The 19,150-nt window shown below is 37.8% G+C and overlaps 2 pseudogenes; one reads left to right on the top strand and one right to left on the bottom strand.

Annotated features, from left to right (window-relative positions):
* The first annotated feature begins 6,058 nt into the window (after nucleotides 1-6,058).
* Nucleotides 6,059-7,669, top strand: LOC131788285 (uncharacterized; annotated as a pseudogene).
* A 4,337-nt stretch (nucleotides 7,670-12,006) lies between these two features.
* LOC131788275 (uncharacterized) lies at nucleotides 12,007-13,611 on the bottom strand (annotated as a pseudogene).
* Nucleotides 13,612-19,150: the final 5,539 nt, after the last annotated feature.

Below are 19,150 nucleotides of genomic sequence, written 5' to 3' on the forward strand. Positions count from 1 at the left end.
AGACACACTCTTGTGGCATTTGTCAATGCGGTGGCATTGGCACTATGGTTGAGTGCATAAGTTAAGAAAGTTTTTCATGTTCCCTTCGTTAATAATACTCAACCTTACAAGATGCCTTTTAGCCATAGCCTTTTAACTCAATCAAATGGTATTCAGCGGTAAACACGTTTGTAGCTGAAACGTAAAGGAGTAACCCTTCTTGATATAGACACAACCATCAGAGCACAAATTAATGCACCAGGTTCACCAATACATTTGAGTTCAGCGTGGCATCATAATATCGTAATGAAACGAAATTACTCTCCCTTAACCGCAACATAATGTATGTAGCTGACTTTATAATCTTTTCCTATTAAAGGAATAATTATAGCTGACTTTATATTTGAATCTCTTTTTACAAAATTATCCTTGTTTGAATATTTACATCAAATAATAATTTCCTTACCAAGATGTAACAATGTAATTTCCTCTGGAAGTTTCAAAGACCCAAAATAAGTTGTCTTTGTTGGTTGGAGAATTTAGACTGAAACTGGCACGGTTGACGTTATGGCAATGCTGATAGAATAGAATGTGCCGAACTGGCTAATGTCATCATCGTACAAATTGCTTCCGTATGAAGTATATTTAAAAAGGCTTTGAGGTCAAAAGCGGCAAGATCACGGAACTATGTGAGCATGAAAGTAAATTTAATCGATATAATTATTTGTCCTGACATGCGTATTATATTTAAGAAGAATCTTGGATGGTCTGATTCAGCTCCCGCTGTGAGATAAATTAGCTCGCGAAGGAAACAATAAATGCTCTTTATTAACCAACTTTCAGTTGTTGATGTATCATACAGCTTTGAACGAATCTCAGAATTGTGAGCATTTAAGTAAATATGATCGATATAATTATTTGTTCTGACATACGTATTATACCTGAAAAGAATCTCGGATGGTCTGATTCAGCCCCCACCGTGAGATGAATAAGCTCACGAAGAATACAAAAATGCTCTTTCAGTATCAACTAATTTTTAGTTTCGAATGAAACCTGAAAATTTACGGTTATTGTCTGGATTACGGTCTGATTTTAATTTAATTGCAATCTACCGGTAATTATTAAGAAGACGATTGTTCCCAAACGAACCTTGATCTCTTAGTCAGGAAGCTAATGTTGAAGAATACCCTCCAGCTACATTTGTGTGAAAGCATCCGTTAAAATCTAGATATTTCGTTTTCTTCCAAAAATAGCTGAGAGTAATGAGTCAAATGAGTTTCAGTGATTTTTTTCTGTAATGGAAAAAACATTTACTAGTTGTCTGCAAAAACTACACACTGGGATAAACTGCGTAAGCCTTTTCACTTTAATTCGTATATCAATCGCTCTTTGGCATAATTTATGTGCATGTCTTTGATATTAAGTCAGTGATTAAGGATATGTCGCCCACGATACCAAATATTAACTCCCGAGAAAAAAGTTAAGGAAATATCGAAAGTCCAAAGCACCATCGAAAGTTTCCATATTCATGCGCATCTATGTCCAATTTTTAGGGAATGACACAATGCACATTAGAAAGATCATTTAAAATTGGAAAATTAACAGAAAACATCAATATTGAAATTGATATCGAAAGTCGAAAATTGAAATCTTCCTGCTGTATCTCAACTTTCGTTATAAAAGTAAATCATTCCAAAATGAGTAGCAGAACATTGATAAAAGTTTTTGGTCACATCGTGTTCAGTTTCACACGAGACGTAACAGAGCATTACAATCCTGAAGAACCTGAATTTACAGCGGAATCATTTGGCTACGATCCATCGGAAAGCATTGGTCGAGAATGGTATTGTAGAATGGTATTGTAGATGAGTTTATATTTCAAGAATACAGCGATCGAAGGGATACAGCTTTTTCCTATCTCCCTTCATCAAGTCTTGATGTGAGATGTATAGACGCGTGCACACCAGAGGAAAATGAAGAGACGTTAGGCGGCCAACAAGATGAAGATCGAGCAATGGCTTGGAAGCGGCTCAGACCATCCACTCTTCCCACAGTGTGGAAAGCACTGTGCACCAGTGCTTTGATTTCATTGTTGACTGCTGCTATTATCGGTGTCCTCTATATAATGATAACCTACGTCTATTATCAAACCATATACAACTGCCACTTGCATGACACAGAGACAATTCCTGAGAAAGTGCATGGATCAGAAAATTGTCTGACATCATAAGTTGCGTTTTCCTGTACTTGTGGTTCTTTGGAGGTGTGCTTTTACTTTTTCGACCATATCAGATCATGGGGTTGAAGGGGAAACTGTTCTTAGTAGCTTTCCTCCTGTTTTATTTGGATGCACTTTATCGCGTGGCTCTTCAACTCCTTAGAATATCTCTTTCTAAACTTTTTTTGTTAAAAAAGATTCCATTGAACGTTTTTTTCTATCCAGTGTATGTTGGCAAATTTATCTCTTAACAATTGCGTTTCGCTCGCTATCAAAAAGGCTGAATTCATTTTTCAAAATGCTAACGCCGAGCTGTTTCCCTTTTCGCAATCGGCATCTTCGTAGCGTCTTATATTTACCCGATGTACAGCAAGCAAGATGGGAAAGGAAAGCTTCTTACAGCAATCTTGTCGCCTCTCATCGGGGTCGTTCAGCGGTTATGTTTCGAGTGTTGCAAGCAGAGCTCGTCAGCCTTAAATCCATCGCTATCCCTGGAATAGTCCACGGCGCTGCAGAAGTCATAGAGAGAAGCACCATGGTTATCACTGATCACGTTTGTCATTTCATTTTAAAAAGAAAATCAGCTCCTTGGGGAAGTTTCCGCACTCCTCGGCGTGAGCGACTAATGGCTGATGTCGCTATTTTAAGCATGCTTTATGAATCAACTGCTATTGTTTCTGTTAACAGTGTTTTGTACTTGTATCAATTTATTTACCTACAAAATATTCCACTTTTAAAGCTGCTGCAGAAATTTGCAGTCCATACCTCAGTTGCACTGGTTACTAAATGGTTTTTCACGGGCGCATTATTGGCCATCGAGACTCATCAGAACATCGCAGTTATGGCCGTTTGGAAAAAGGAAAAATGAAAAAATGGAAAAAAATAGGAAAAATGGAAAAGACACATTTTGGTTGCTATAGCAAATCTCGTTCCATTGGCAATTTGGACGACACCCCACCTCTTGGAAATTGTACATGGGCGCTTTTATGACTTTCAAAGCCACTGATACCGTCTTACATTATTCGGTTCATAGCGGAAACGAGCTTTATGAAGAAATAATCCAAGTTCAATCTGCTTGTACAGAGAAAGAAACTCTGACCACAATGATTATTTCTAAAAGACCTGCAAGGATGACGATTTCATTGGAAAGAATAGCAGAGATTGTGTGTCACTAAAATAAACTCCACTCGATTTAGCGCCGGCTTTGAGGCAATTCAGCCTGCAAATTAAATTCATCGAAGCTCTTATGAACTGGGAACATTATCGTAATGAAACAGTCAATGACAATCTTTTATTTGAGCATTACGCAAACCGCACGCAACACCAGTATCGCGCTCGTATGAGTCTGCTTCGCACCTCTTTGGGTTCAATAATATACGCATGCACACTATTTGAAAAATAGTGCAAGGGTTTGATTTGGTATCTTAGAGACATATAAGATAAGACTGCTACGCATTTATAGCTTGAAACTTGCCTTCGAATTCTTTGAATCTTGTAGGTAGAAATTCTTTAGAAAAACTCATAAAAATACAGAGCATGTGGATACTTTTACAAGCCACCCAACACACAGTTAACTCTGTAATTTATATACTGGTTTAAATTTGTTTCTTAGTACAATGGTCGCGCAGATACTTGTATTAGAAGTTTGTTGTACAGTATTTTTACGTTGTTGCTTTACTGAATTCTCAGTGCTCAGTCTGGTTTCTATCCAATAAATAGATTGTTGCCACAGGAGATTCAAAATTTGGTGAGAACATCACTGACACGCTCGGCTACCCTTAGTATTGTGCTACTTTTTGTTCTAACCACATTTTGATGCCATATGTGATCTATTACTGAACAAACGTACGACAACATGGAACATGTTTGCTTTATATGATAAAGAAGCAAAACTGTTTTGATGGCTCAGCCGCGCCACATTTTGACGTAATCTATAACCTATTATCGAAGATACCCACAGCAACATGGTATGTGTTTGTTCTAAACAATAGAGAAGCAAAGTTGTTTGACGGTGACGTCACCCATGCGTCTGTCTTCCGATAGATCATAAGTTAGAAGTAATTAAAACGCGCGCGTAATATAGCTTTTTACAACTTACTTAGCATATACACAGGAAAAGGATTCTATGTACAACAATTACCTCCGTTACAGGTACTTCCTGGGAAATTATTTAATGTTTAAGTACAAATAGATGTTTAACTTCGAAAAAAAAAACTAATTATACAATAACAGGAACAAAAACTCGTTTTGGCAGTCATACCCTGATTCATCACGCAACATGTCTAGAGAATTATGTGACAACCTCCATTTATAGGAGGGGTAGATATGATTATTTGAAGTTTTATGATTAAAGGCGAAAATCTTAAGTTATTATATCAATTCCCTGCAAATAAACATACCAGTAGCCCAAATTGTATAGGGCATATATAAGAGGAAACGGAATTCGACACGCAAAATCAATTTTTTCAGGGAGAGTTCTTTTTTTCATCCCACATTTAGTTCTGGGTGACTTTGGGTTTCCTTCAAGACACTGTAAGAAGCTGCCATTCTTCTGCGATAGCTCTGGTGTCTCGTCATTCGGGCCAGTGTCGTTATGAGGGGCTGTGGCCGTCACTGGTAGGACATGAACTCTTCCTTTAGCTGGGGATTTGACGGAATCACCTGATATGTTCAAAGGTTTTGAGCTCCTGCGATGACGTAGGTCCAGTTTGCTCAAGGATAATCGAGAAGTGTTCTACAAAATCATTTTAAAAAATTATCTTTTTCTATTTGATTCACTGTCACGACCATACGGGGATTGAAACCTCGGATCAATGTCAGTATCTACCCTTCCCCTGATCTAACATTAACTTTAATTTGCTATCAGTTGAGTTGACTGAGTCAATTACTTAATCAATTTTTTTACATAATATTAAGGACGGGAAATTGTTCGGCTCTCTGATAGAATGGAGTGTGCCGAACTGGCTAATGTCATCATCGTACAACTTGCTTCCGTATGAGGTATATTTAAAAAGGCTTTGAGATCAAAAGTGGCAAGATCACGGAACTGTGTAAGCATTTAAGTAAATTTGATCGATATAATTATTGTTCTGACATACGTATTGTATCTGAGAAGAATCTCGGATGGTCTGATTCAGCCCCCACCGTGAGATGAATAAGCTCGCGAAGAATACAATAAATGCTCTTTTAGTATTGACTAATTTTTAGTTTCGAATGAAACCTGAAAATTTACGGTTATTGTCTGGATTACGGTCTGATTTTATTTTAATTGCAATCTACCGGTAATCATTAAGAATAGGATTGTTCCCAAACGAACCTTGATCTCTTAGTCAGAAAGCTAATGCTGAAGAATTCCCTCCAGCTACATCTGTGTGAAAACTTCCGTTAAAATCTAGATATTTCGTTTTCTTCCAAAAATAGCTGAGAGTAATGAGTCAAATGAGTTTCAGTGATTTTCTTCTGTAATGCAAAAAACATTTACTAGTTGTCTGCAAAAACTACACACTGGGATGAACTGCGTAAGCCTTTTCACTTTAATTCGTATATCAATCGCTCTTCGGCATAATTTATGTGCATGTCTGATATTAAGTCAGTGATTAAGGATACGTCGCCCACGACACCAAATATTTACTCCCGAGGAAAAAGTTAAGAAAATATCGAAAGTCCAAAGCACTATCGAAAGTTTCCATATTCATGCGCATCTATGTCCAATTTTTAGGAATGACACCATGCACATTAGAAAAATCAATTAAAATTGGAAAATTAACGGAAAATATCGATGTTCAAGTTGATATCGAAAGTCCAAAGTTGAAATCTTCCTGTTGTATCTCAACGTTCGTTGTAAAAGTAAATCATTCCAAAATGAGTAGCAGTACATTGATAGAAGTTTTTGGTCACATCGTGTTCAGTTTCACACGAGGTGTCACAGAGCATTACAATCCTGAAGAACCTGAATTTACAGCGGAATTATTTGGCTATGATCCATTGGAAAGCACTGGTCGAGAATGGTATTATCATCCTGTAGATGAGTTTATATTTCAAGAATACAGCGATAGAAGGGATACAGCTTTTTCCTATCTCCCTTCATCAAGTCTTAATGTGAGATGTATAAACGCGTGCACACCAGAGGAAAATGAAGAGACGTTAAGCGGCCAACAAGATGAAGATCGAGCAATGGCTTGGAAGCGGCTCAGACCATCCACTCTTTCCACAGTGTGGAAAGCACTGTGTACCGGTGCTTTGATTTCATTGTTGACTGCTGCTATTATCGGTGTCCTATATATAATGATAACCTACGTCTGCTATCAAACCATATACAACTGTCAATTTCATGACACGGAGACAATTCCTGAGAAAGTACAATGGATCAGAACATTGTCTGATATCACAAGTTGTGTTTTCCTGTACTTGTGGTTCTTTGGAGGTGTGCTTTTACTTTTCCGACCATATCAGATAATGGGGTTGAAGGGGAAACTGTTCTTAGTAGCTCTTCTCCTGTTTTCTTTGGATACACTTTATCGCGTGGCGCTTCAACTTCTTGGAATATCTCATTCTAGACTTTCTGTGTTAAAAAAGATTCCATTGAACGTTTTTTTTCTCTCAAGTGTATGTTGGCAAATTTATCTCTTAACAAATGCGTTTCGCTCGTTATCAAAAAGGCTGAATTTATTTTTCAAAATGCTAATGCCAAGTTGTTTCCCTTTCGCAATCGGCATCTTCGTAGCGTCTTATATTTACCCGATGTACAGCAAGCAAGATGGGAAAGGAAAGCTACTTATAGCAATCTTCTCGCCTCTCATCGCGGTCGTTCTTAAGGTGATCTCTCGAATATGCGTTCAGCGGTTATGGCGCATAACTCATCCAGGACGTTCGTTCGTCTTGTTAGCGCCGTTGTATTTTGGAGCAGCGGTTATGTTTCGAGTGTTGCAAGCAGAGCTTGACAGCCTTAAATCCATCGCTATCCTTGGAATAGTCCACGGTGCTGCAGAAGTCATAGAGAGAAGCACCATGGTTATCATTGATCACGTTTGTCATTTCATTTTAAAAATAAAATCAGCTCCTTGGGGAAGTTTCCGCACTCCTCGGCGTGAGCGACTAATGGCTGATGTCGCTATTTTAAGTATGCTTTATGAATCAACTGCTATTATTTCTGTTAACAGTGTTTTGTACTTGTATCAATTTATTTACATACAAAATATTCCACTTTTAAAACTGCTGCAGAAATTTGCCATCATACCTCAGTTGCACTGGTTATTGAATGGTTTTTCACGGGCGCATCATTGGCCATCCAGACTCGTTATCAGAACATCGCAGTTATGGCCGTTTGGCGAAAAAAAATGGAAAAGACACATTTTGGTTGCTATGGCAAATCTCGTTCCATTGGCAATTTGGACGACACCCAACCTCTTGGAAATTGTACATGGGCGCTTTCATGGGTTTCAAAGCCACCCGTGTAAAATGCCCTTCGCTTAGAGACTTGGAAATCATTTCGCTGGCGTCAATGTAGCCTTTCCACGAGTGACCGTCTTGTAAGCTTCTCTTCGATACCACCTTAAATTATTCGGTTCATAGTGGAAACGAACTTCATGACGAAAGAATTCGTGTTCCATCTGCTTATACAGAGAAAGGAAACTCTGACCACAATGATTATTTCTAAAAGACCAGCGAGGATGAAGATTTCATTGGAAAGAATAGCAGAGATTGTGTGTCACTAAAATAAACTGCATTCGATTGAGCGCTTTGAGGCAATTAAATATGGAGAGCTTCAGCCTACAAATTGAATTAATCACAGCTCTTATGGGCTGGGAACATTATCGTAATGAAACAGTCAATGACAATCTTTTGTTTGAGCATTGCGCAAACCGCACACAACACCAGTATCGCGCTCGTATGGGTCTGCTTAGCACCTCTCTAGGTTCAACGATATACGCATGCACATTATTTGAAAAAAGGTGCAAGGGTTCGATTTCGTATCTTAGAGGGACATAAGATAAGATTGCTATGCATTTATAGCTTGAAACTTGCCTTCGAATTCTTTGAATCATGTAGATTCAAATTCTTTAGAAAAACTCATAAAAATACAGAGCATATGGATACTTTTACAAACTGAAAGTTGCAATACCTTATAGATTTAATTTTAAACACTTCATATAAATTCGTTAGCTAAATTAAATTGACAATACTTGTCGGTCACTATACTTGACCAGTTAGTAAGTCACCCAACACACAGTTATAAATTCAATGTTGCCGCAGGAGATTCAAAATTTGGTGAGATCATCACTGACACGCTTGGCTGCCCTTGGTATTGTGACACTTTTTGTTCTTATACAGTTTGACGCCATATATGATCTATTCCTGAACAGACGCACGACAACATGGGACATGTTTGCTTTATATGATAAAGAAGCAATACCGTTTTGATGGCTCAGCTGCGCCATATTTTGACGTAATCTGTGATCTGTTACTGGACAGACCCACAGCAATATGGTATATGTTTGTTCTAAACAATAGAGAAGCAAAACTGTTTGATGGTGACGTTACCTATGCGTCTGTCCTCCAATAGATCATAAGTAAGAGGCAATTAAAACGCGCGCGTAATATAACTTTTTACAACTTACTTAACATATACACAGGAAAAGGATTTTATGTACACCAATTAACTCCCTCTCAGGTACTTCCTGGGAAAGTATTTAATGTTTAAGTACGAGTAGACATATAACTTCGAAAATAAAAACTAAATTAACTATAAAAGGCACAAAAACTCGTTTTGGCAGTAATAACCTCATTCATCACGCAACAAATCTAGAGAACTGTTCGACAACCTCCATTTATAGGATAGGGTAGATATGATTATTTGAAGTTTCCCGACTAAAGGCGAAAATCTTATGTTATTATATCAATGCCCAGCAAATAAACATACCAGTAGTCCAAATTGTACAAGGCATATGAAAGAGGAAACAGAATTCGACACACAAAATCAATTTTTTCGGGGAGAGTTCTTTTTTTTCATCCCACATTTAGTTCTGGGTGACTTTGGGTTTCCTTCAAGACACTGTAAGAAACTGCCATTCTTCTGCGATAGCTCTGGTGTCTCGTCCTTCGAGCCAGTGTGGCCGTCACTGGTAGGACATGAACTCTTCCCTTAGCTGGGGATTTGACGGAATCACCTGATATGTTCAAAGTTTTGGAGCTCCTACGATGACGTAAGTCCAGTTTGCTCAAGGATAATCGAGAAGTGTTCTATAAAATCTTTTAAAAAAATTATCTTTTTCCATTTGATTCACTGTCACGACCATACGGGGATTGAAACCTCGGATCACCGAGGGAGCAAATCACTGAGTGAACAGCAAGGATCGAAATGCACCAATCAGAGCTGTTGAAAAAAAAACTAATCATAGCAGAGCATCATGCATGACCAGTCGACCTCATCGCCTGAAGAAGACTAGCAGTATGCAGTCGAAACGTCGCGATCTACATCACACGTGACTACATCGTGAGACAAACGAAAAAACTTAGCTTTTATTACATATACCACGTTTGCATCAATTTACATTCGTAGACTGTTTTATTTTTTAAACCCTCGGTTGTCTTTTTTTTTTCTGTACTTATGTAGTGTCTGCTTACGTTTATTGTCCATGTTTAATATCAGGACTGAAGAAAATTACCTGCTTCAGCTTTAAATTCTGCAAGGAAAATCAGTGTAAGATCCTAACGTGTATTCTATTTTGTTTTTATGTTGCTTTGTCTTTTTATGCCTTCCTTCCCTCTCAAACATATTAATTAAAGAGATGCATTGCGGCCTGAGCTCGTTTGCTGGGCTCATTATCAAAGAAATACACCAAATGGAGTAAAACGGCTGAGGGCAAAAGCCCAAAGCCGCCTTTATTTAAATATCAACATTCTATTGTCTGAAAAACATACTTCAAATATCAGCCCAGTAAAGGATAGGGCACAAAAAACGCCAAAACAAAATTATATAAATTTATGTATAAACTCAACAATAATACGTATCAGAGAGGTAGGGAAAAGGGGAGGAGGTGAGTAAAAACAGACAGCGTCGGATGGAAACAGAAAGTGTCTTCACTCGATTAAAGTGTGAAAAGAATAATCAGTAATCGATACTCGCCTCGATTTCATACTGGCTCAACTCCCTAAAGGGAGTATGCTAAAAATGTACCATCCTAACCCATCTAATACGTCCCGGATGTTGTAACGCCAACTTTCTATTCAGTGTCACACATACGTACATAAAGATATACTAAACAATAATTCGTTCGACTGTTTCAGGATTTAGTTACTATTATCGAAAAACGTTTTGTAAGTTTATTTGACATAATAAGAAAACTTTATAAATAAACTGCTTTTGCAACCACCAGACAATTTACACTTTACCTACAAGGCTCATGTCCAAGTCTCAGTTATTTCAAAGCTGTAACATTTTGCTTGTTACATTTCGCGTTAAAAATTTTGTTCATTTTGCGTCAAAAAGTTTTTACATTTCGCGTTAAAAAGTTGTTTCATTTTGCGTCAAAAGTTGTTACATTTCGGGTTAATGTTACATTTCGCGTCAAAAGTTGTTACATTTCACGTTAATGTTACATTTTGCGTCAATTGTTACATTTTGCGGCGTAACATACGGGTGTTGCATTTTTGGTAACGCTATGATTTAAAGTTCCTCAATGGTAAATAGAAGGAGGTTTTACAACGAGCCTTGGTTGTCAATAAGGGCAGAAATACATTTGTTATTTTCAAAATTCATTTTAGATATGTACGGCCAATATTTATACGGTGTACGTCTAATTTTTGCAGAGAGCGAAAATTGTTTTGCTCTCGGTCATACAACAGATTGGTCTAAGTCTATTTTTAGCGGAATATTGAAGGTCACTATTACTGATAGCGAATCGTAGTAAAAATTCTTTCCGATCCTAAAACTCTGAAGCGTTGAATTCGTGGTTGAGTGCATTTACACTCAAGTGTGAAGTTCAGTAGATTGATTTTAAGAGTCTCGTGAGCCGGATTTAACACTGGTTTTTCCAATCTACCAATCATCTTGTTAGTAAATATAGTAAATTATTTCACTTAGACACAGTACAGTCCGAATACACTGTCTAGAAAAGTTTAAAAATATAAATTTACCTCAATGTCTGTATGTACACGGTATGTCTATATTAAAGGAGATATGAGGAATTTTTTTATACCGACAAGAAAGGTGATGTTCTTGAAAGCTTCATGGTAAGATCCTTAGAAAACGAGTGTACAAACAGCACCCGTACGCTTTGAAAATTCCGTGTGTCTTGACTTTTTGTGATGTTTGTTCACATACATTATTAACAGATAATAACATGATTTCTCTTGCAATTTACTCGTGCTTATTAACTCCGAATTGGACTCGGAATCATGTTAGTACTAAAACATATACCTTAACAGACGTTTTGGTGTGTAGTACCGCTGACAAGTAAAACAAAAGTACAACGAGTAAAAATGCTCATCGATATTGCACACCAAAACATCTAATAAGTTTATTATTATCCATGCAACTGCGTGTTTTTCTGCCAGGTCTTTTTGTTCATTTCTCATAAGGCGGGAAAAGCAAAGCGGATAGAGAAGCGTAGCGCGCGCAGCCGACTAGTTTTTATAATGACCAACTGTACAAATAACCGAACAATATCGATGGATATTTGTACTCTACTTTGTCAAGTTGGATAATAATAACGGGTAAATGCAATATGTTATCAATCTCTAGCACCTACACAAGTCAATTAACACAAGGAAGACTGAAAGACTACCGGCAATTAGGTTTTAGAAGTTCTCTATGTGAAGGGCATTTTGCAAGGGTGATCTTTAGACTTGTCAAAGCGCCCACGCACAACTTCCCACAGATTTGCTGTCGTCCAAATAGCCAGTGGAACCAGGTTAGTTATCGCAACCAATATGTGTCTTTTCCATCTTTTGCGCCAAACAGCCATAACTGCTATATTCTGAAAGTGAGTCTCGATGGCCAAGGATACGCCGGTGAAAAACCATTCAATAACCAGCGGAACTGACGTATGAATTGCAAATTCCTGAAGCAGCTTTAACAATGAAATGTTTTGTGAGTAAATGAATTGATATAATTACAACAATCCGTTAACAGATACAATAGCAGTTGATTCACATAACATGCCTAAAATGGTAATATCAGCCATTAGTCTCTCACGGCGAGGAGTGCGAAAAGTTCCCCAAGGAGCTAATTGTCTTTTCAAGATCACGTGACAAATATGATCAATGAAGACCATGGTGCTTCGTTCTAGGACTTCTACCGCGCCGTGGATTATTCCAAGAACAGCGATGAGTTTGAGGTTATCAAGTTCTGCCTGCATTACTCGAAACATGATCGCTGATCCAAAATACAACGGCACTAACAAGACGTACGAGTATCCCGGATGAACAATTTTCTTCAAGCGTTGAGTGCAAAGTCGTAAGATTACCTTAAAGATAACTGCACAGAGAGGTGAGAAGAGTGCAATAAGGAGTTTTCCATGTTCATTTTGCTTGTTGTACATTGGATAAATAAGCGATGCTATAAAGATGCCAATAAAAAAAGTGAAACAGCCTGGTGTTGTCAATTTTATAAATAAACTCGTTCTACTCGACAGGTTCCGGAAGTGATTTGTTAGGGGATTAACTTGGCAACATGCGCTTATTAGAAAAAGAATGTTAAGAGGAATCCTCTGAGTCACAGAAAGCTTGGAATGAGATTTTCCAAAGACTTGAAGGACAACACGATACACTGTATCCATACAATAGAAGACAAAAGCAACAAGAATAAGTTTTCTTTTCACGCCCTTTAACTGATACGGTCGAAAAAGAAAAAGGATTCCGACAAAGAACCACATGTATAGAAAGGCAACACCTATCACGTCAGACAATGTTCTGATCCACTGTATTTTAACTGGGATTGTCTCCCCTTGGTGAAGTTGGCAGTTGCCTATCGTTTCGTAAGAGACGTAACAGATCATGATATAAAAAAGGCCAATGATGGCAGGTGTTAAAAGTGAAATTAATGCACCGATGTACATTGATTGACAAACTGTGTGAAGAACGGATGGTCTGAATCGCTTCCAAGCCATTTCGTCATTTTCATCTTGCTGTTCGTCTTCATCTTCCTCTGGTGAGCTCGCGTCAATGACCCGATATCTAACTCGAGAATTACCAACTGACAAGAGATTATAATCTTCGTCCGATGGCGGTGAATATTCCTGATAAATAGGTTTATCAACGGGCTGACAATTCCACTCTCGACACTCACTGCTCAAGCTATCGTCGTATCCAAAGATCTCCACTTCAGGCTCATCAGGGTCGTAATGCTCTGTCACGCCGCGTGTGAAGCTGAATAAAACACGGGCAAAAACTTCAATCAACAAACTGTCATTCATTATCCGCGTTAGATATTCTTCGAGAGAACACTTGAAATCTTCGATACCGAATGAACATGTTTCGAATGAGCTCCAGAATTTTTAGTATGATGTTTTGAAAGTGAAAGTGCTAACAAAGCAGAAACAATACTCCGGCCATCTGAATGTTAGCGAAAGTATTGACTACTCCACTTGTTCACTGAAAATCTGAGGAAAAATATGTTGATGTTCGATATTATTAATTATATGTATTTCTATCGTTTGAATTTTAAACAAATCCTTATAAAGAGGTAGTCAGATTGAATACTTCAGCTCGTTGGTATCTAATGAACATGTTTCGAATAAGCTCAAGTTTTTTAAGTATGAAATTTCAGTGAGAGAGCAAAGTAAAAGCCATTTAGCCCTGTCAGAGGATCTGGTATAAAGGCTTCATTTCCGTTCCGCGGAAACAGGCCAAGTGTCGACCAGAAGAATCCACCACTATACTGTGCTGCATGAAAATTCAAGATGAAACATGACAACGATTGGTCAGTAATAAATATTGATGTTTTTCTAGAAATTGTGAGACGTAATTTCAGCAATGAACATTTTACTCGGTATTGTATCAAGCGGGACATATTCTTTTTTTTCTCTGAAATTAGGCGCATTGTTCTTTAATATCCATGATTGAGTGTTGCTCTGAAAGTAAATTACCACACCTCATTGAACATATAGAATATCAATCACTTCTACGCCAATTTTAACTTAAGAACTTTGTTCTTTAGGGCAAACATTTCACCAAAGACCTCTTATTTAACAGCCAGTCTCGAAAAATACTGATTTCTTTAGCAAAGAGATAATTTTCGTGTATGACGGAACTTCACTTCCTCATTGCACAATGCTTACGTATGCAAATCGTTTTCCATTTGTCCACGATGATTGAAATGGGTCGACAATATTTGCCAAATGAGCTCTTAGTGCTTTTGTGTCGGTTGTTGGCGCAAACACCTTATCGAAAATAAGCTTTCTGTCAATAATTTAAAGAATATTAAAAAAGGAACTTGTTTGATTCAACAAAAAATTGTCAGAGCTGAAAGTTTGATGAAGAAAATAGCAGACAGTTAGGAGAATTGTTGCCGGAATCTTGAGGGCGGAGTAAAAACGCCTCCATTGCATTTCAGGGTGACAGTTCTGAAGTTTCGAGATTTCAGCCCTCAGTGATGTTCAGTGAACATTTACGAAGTAATTCAAAATAACAATGATCGGTCAACTTAAACTGAAGCTTCCCAATGTCCATTTATTATTTCTAGATAAGCTTCCATAAGTTTTTTTCAATGATTATCGCTTTCTTTGGTAATGTGTCGAGATATAATATTTTATTTTTCCTGATTTCAGTTGCAATGTGCATCAATATCCAATACCGATTAAGCCAGAATAGCTTAATATTTTCAAGGCATAGAGCCTATTAAGACCCTAATCATATTTCTTTCAGTTTTTTTCAAAAAGTAATCACTAGATATATCAAAATATCTCTTTATGTGTTTTCATGATGACAGGACTTCGCTTCCTTAATAATTATGTCTGCGTTTTCTCATAGTTTTCTAATTTTCCACGGCAATTAAACTGTTTCATGCCTTTCAGTTAACAAGCATTCAGTTCCTTTGTGTAAGCTTCGCCCTTGGTCTATATATAAATCGAAGCAGAAAAAATTTGGTCCCTAGCTTTAAGTACGGACCTCTAACTTGGTCAGTAAGAGGTATTTAATTAGCTTCAAATATTAACCGAAAGCCTATTTTTGACACGATGTTTCTGTTAAGGAAGTTTTTTATCCATGCAAAAGAGTCACGGTAATTTGATATCATTTGGCTTTCGAGCCTATTTGGCAAAAACTTTCTAACCGTTCTCAATCGTGGACAAATGGGAATCTGTTTTAAGTGAAGTTCCGTGATGATGAAAGAATTCAAAAGATATTTTACGGGACTGATTCTAAAGGAACGTATCTTGAAGTCATTGAAGAAGTGTTTGCCTTAAGGACAACCTTCTCAGCTTAAAACTGAGGTAGATCTGATTCCTAGGTATTTTATTTGTTCAATAAGGTGTAGTATTTCCACTCTTAGAGTTACAATCAGTGATGAATGTTAAAAAACATTGAGCTAACCCTCGGCGAAAACAAAATATTACGTCACGCCTGATATAGCAATGAGTACAGAGACTATTACTAAGATAAAGGCTGACTACCTCTCTATAAGGATTTGTTTAAAATTCAAACGATAAAAATATCTAAAATTTATAAAATTGACGTCAACATTTAATTTTTTTTCTTCAATTTTCAGAGAACAAATGGAATAGTTAGTACTTTCGCTAACATGCAGATGGCCGGAGTATTGTTTCTCCTTTGTTGGCATTTCCGCTTTCAAAAATTATACAAAAAAAACCTGTAGCTTATTCGAAACATGTTCATTCAGTATCGAAGATGTCAAGACTCTCTAACGCGGCGGATAATGAAAAATAGTTTGCTGATTGAAGTTTTTTCCCGTGATTTATTCAACTTCACACGCGACGTGACAGAGCATTTTTCGACCGTTCCAGTTAAAGGGCGGGAAAAGAAAACTCTTTCTTGTTGCCTTGACAATGACAACACCCTACCGCTGGCGTCTTTATGACATCGTTTATTTATCCAATGTACAACAAACAAACTGAACATGGAAAACTCCTTATTGCACTCTTTTCACCTCTCTTTGTAGTTGTCTTTAAGGTAATCTTACGACTTTGTGCTCAACGCATGAAGAAAATTACTCATCCGGGATACTCGTACATCGTGCCGTTGTATTTGGGATCAGCGATCATGTTCCAAGTAATGCAGGCAGAACTTGGAAGCCTCAAATTCATTGCTGTTCTTGGAGTAATCCAGGGCGCGGTAGAAGTTATAGAAGCGAAACACCATAAACTTCATTGTTCATATTTGTCATATGCTCTTGAAAAGAAAATCAGCTCCTTGGGGAAGTCTACGCACTCCTTGCCGCGAGAGACTAATGCTGATATTACCATTTTAGGCATGTTATGTGAATCAACTGCTATTGTGTCTGTTAACGGCGTCTTGTATTTGTATCAAATAAATAAAGGGGTAAGTTTCTAAAGAAACTGTGGTGCTGCGTCGGTGGGAGAGTATAGCAGGTAATTTAGTGTTAACAACTGGGTTGAAAACGTAAATTAGCCACCGTAAAGGGTAAAAAAGCTGACGTTTCGAGCGTCAGCCCTTCGTCAGAGCGATTAGATTCTAATCGAAGGGCTAACGCTCGAAACGTCAGCTTTTTTACCCTTTACGGTGGCTAATTTACGTTTTCAACCCAGTTGTTAACACTAAATTACCTTGTATTTGTATTAGTCTACTTTCTTACAAAACGTTCCACTTTTGAAGCTGCTTCAGGAATTTGCAGTTCATACCACAGTTTATACAATGAAAAATTGTCAACTGAATACTAGTGAAAAATTAGTGGCTGGCATGACGCGGCGTTTCGTCTCGGCCAAGATACTCATTAGATACCTTCCGTAAATACAAAGCGAACTCGTCGAGCATCGCGCTCAAAGTACCGTTCCCGTTTGACAATTTTTCATTGTATATATTGTAACTCGTGAACACGCGGCTGCAAATCCTTCTGCGATAGAGCGCCAGACTGCTAACATCTTGACTTCGCGAATGGGACTTTGAGCGCGATGCTCGACGAGTTCTCTTTACGAAAGGTATCTTATGAGTCTCTTGGCCGAGACGAAACACCGCGTCATACCAGCAACGAATTTTTCACATACCACAGTTGTACTGGTTATTGAATGGTTTTTCACTGGCGCATCCTTGGCCATCGAGATTCGCTTTCAGAATATCGCAGTTATGGCTTTTTGGCGCAAAAGATGGAAAAGACACATTTTGTTTGCGATGGCAGATCTGGTTCCAGTGGCTCCCTAGACGACAGCAAATCTCTTGGAAGTTGTGCGTGGGCGCTTTGATGAGTATAAAGGTCATCCGTGAAAAATGCCCTTCGCAAGCAGAACTTCTAAAAACTAAATCCTGGCAGGCTTTCAGCCTTCCTTGGGTTAATGGGCGTGTATTGCTCAAGATTGTTGACTTGTTGCATTCACCGAAACGTGACATAAAGGATTGAAAACAAAATTGATCCGCTCAGCTTGTGGAAGGCAAGAAGTCTTTCATTCTTTTCTGAATCCTAGGTATATTTGCGCCAGGCGACGACGGAAAACATTTAGACAGCGAGGAAACTCTAACAGGCGAGCCTGCGAGTTGCTTGGCACGGTTAAAAAAAAGAGCTTGCAAGAACGCCATCGTTTTCCGTTTACACGGATGATTCGCTCATGCACGCGCCTTTCTTCTTAATAAAAAAATGGCAGGTCCTAATACTTAATTCCCATATAGATATAGATACCGGAATTGAAGTAAATTTATCATTCTAAACTTTTCAAGAAAGTGTATTTGGAGTGCCCTGTATGTAGATAAAATCGTGTTCTACGGATGTGAGACATCAGAGATTAGCTCGATATGAAATTATACGTAGAGTAAGTTGACAGTATTTTCGAAACTTACGCGACAATCTTTAACCACTTATTTCAAAACATCCTTTCAGATGTAGATGCTCTCACGATGACATGACTTCATTTGTTTGATAATAGTTCTATAATTTTCCACGGCAATTAAACAGTTCGATACCTTTTCCTAACGAGCACTCAGTTCTTTTGTGTAACTGTTTAATGGAAAAACCCTCAGGCAAAAAACCCGAATCGAAAATGAGCTTTCGATCAATTGCTTCTCTACGAGCTTTTGTTGGTCTAAAAGCTCTCAGTTTTATCCATGAATACGGTTTGCAATGATCCGCAGTACTTGGCAGGGTTTAGAGGCGTGATATTTTCTCCTTCTGTTTTCCATACATGCACTGTATAGAAAGACTAGTAAAAGGGGACACACTTTCTCTTCAACGAGTCGTCCTCTTTAAATCTAGCTCTTGAGAATTCAGAGATGCAGAAATATCAAGATATGAATAGAATTATATGTATAGAATATATGTTTTTTTCACTACTTATTTTTTCCAAGAGTTATTGTCATAGTTTTTAAACCTGCCTGTGTTTATAAAAATTCAGACTTGAAATACAGACCGCCATACAATTCAATTACATACAAAAACATTTAGTTACTTATTTTAAGAGTTGGTTTGTGTCATAAGCTGTGCTTCCAAGCTAAGTGGCCTTAAGGGCTTTTGAAAATTGACTACGTGTTTAACAACGTGAGCAAATTTATTCTCTTCCAGTTTGTTCTGTTGCCTAAACAAAAACTGCATGTTCCTGCTTTCATTTCATTCAAAGAATCAGAGAAAGTCTGCGCTCGCGCCATCCTCAATCAATACATTTTATGTTTCCTGTGTATGCAAGTGTGCACCTTCACGTAATTCTAAGCGCTGTCTCACTCACAGACTATTTGTCGCTATGCAATGCAAGTGTAGCTTTTTCGTCGTTTGGTTATAATTTGACAGGTTTAGATCGACCGAAACCATTTTCAGCCACTCTGAGGCTTTTAGGATTA

The sequence above is a fragment of the Pocillopora verrucosa genome, chromosome 8 (assembly GCF_036669915.1).
Source record: "Pocillopora verrucosa isolate sample1 chromosome 8, ASM3666991v2, whole genome shotgun sequence".
In the NCBI taxonomy this organism is placed as follows: Eukaryota; Metazoa; Cnidaria; class Anthozoa; order Scleractinia; family Pocilloporidae; genus Pocillopora; species Pocillopora verrucosa.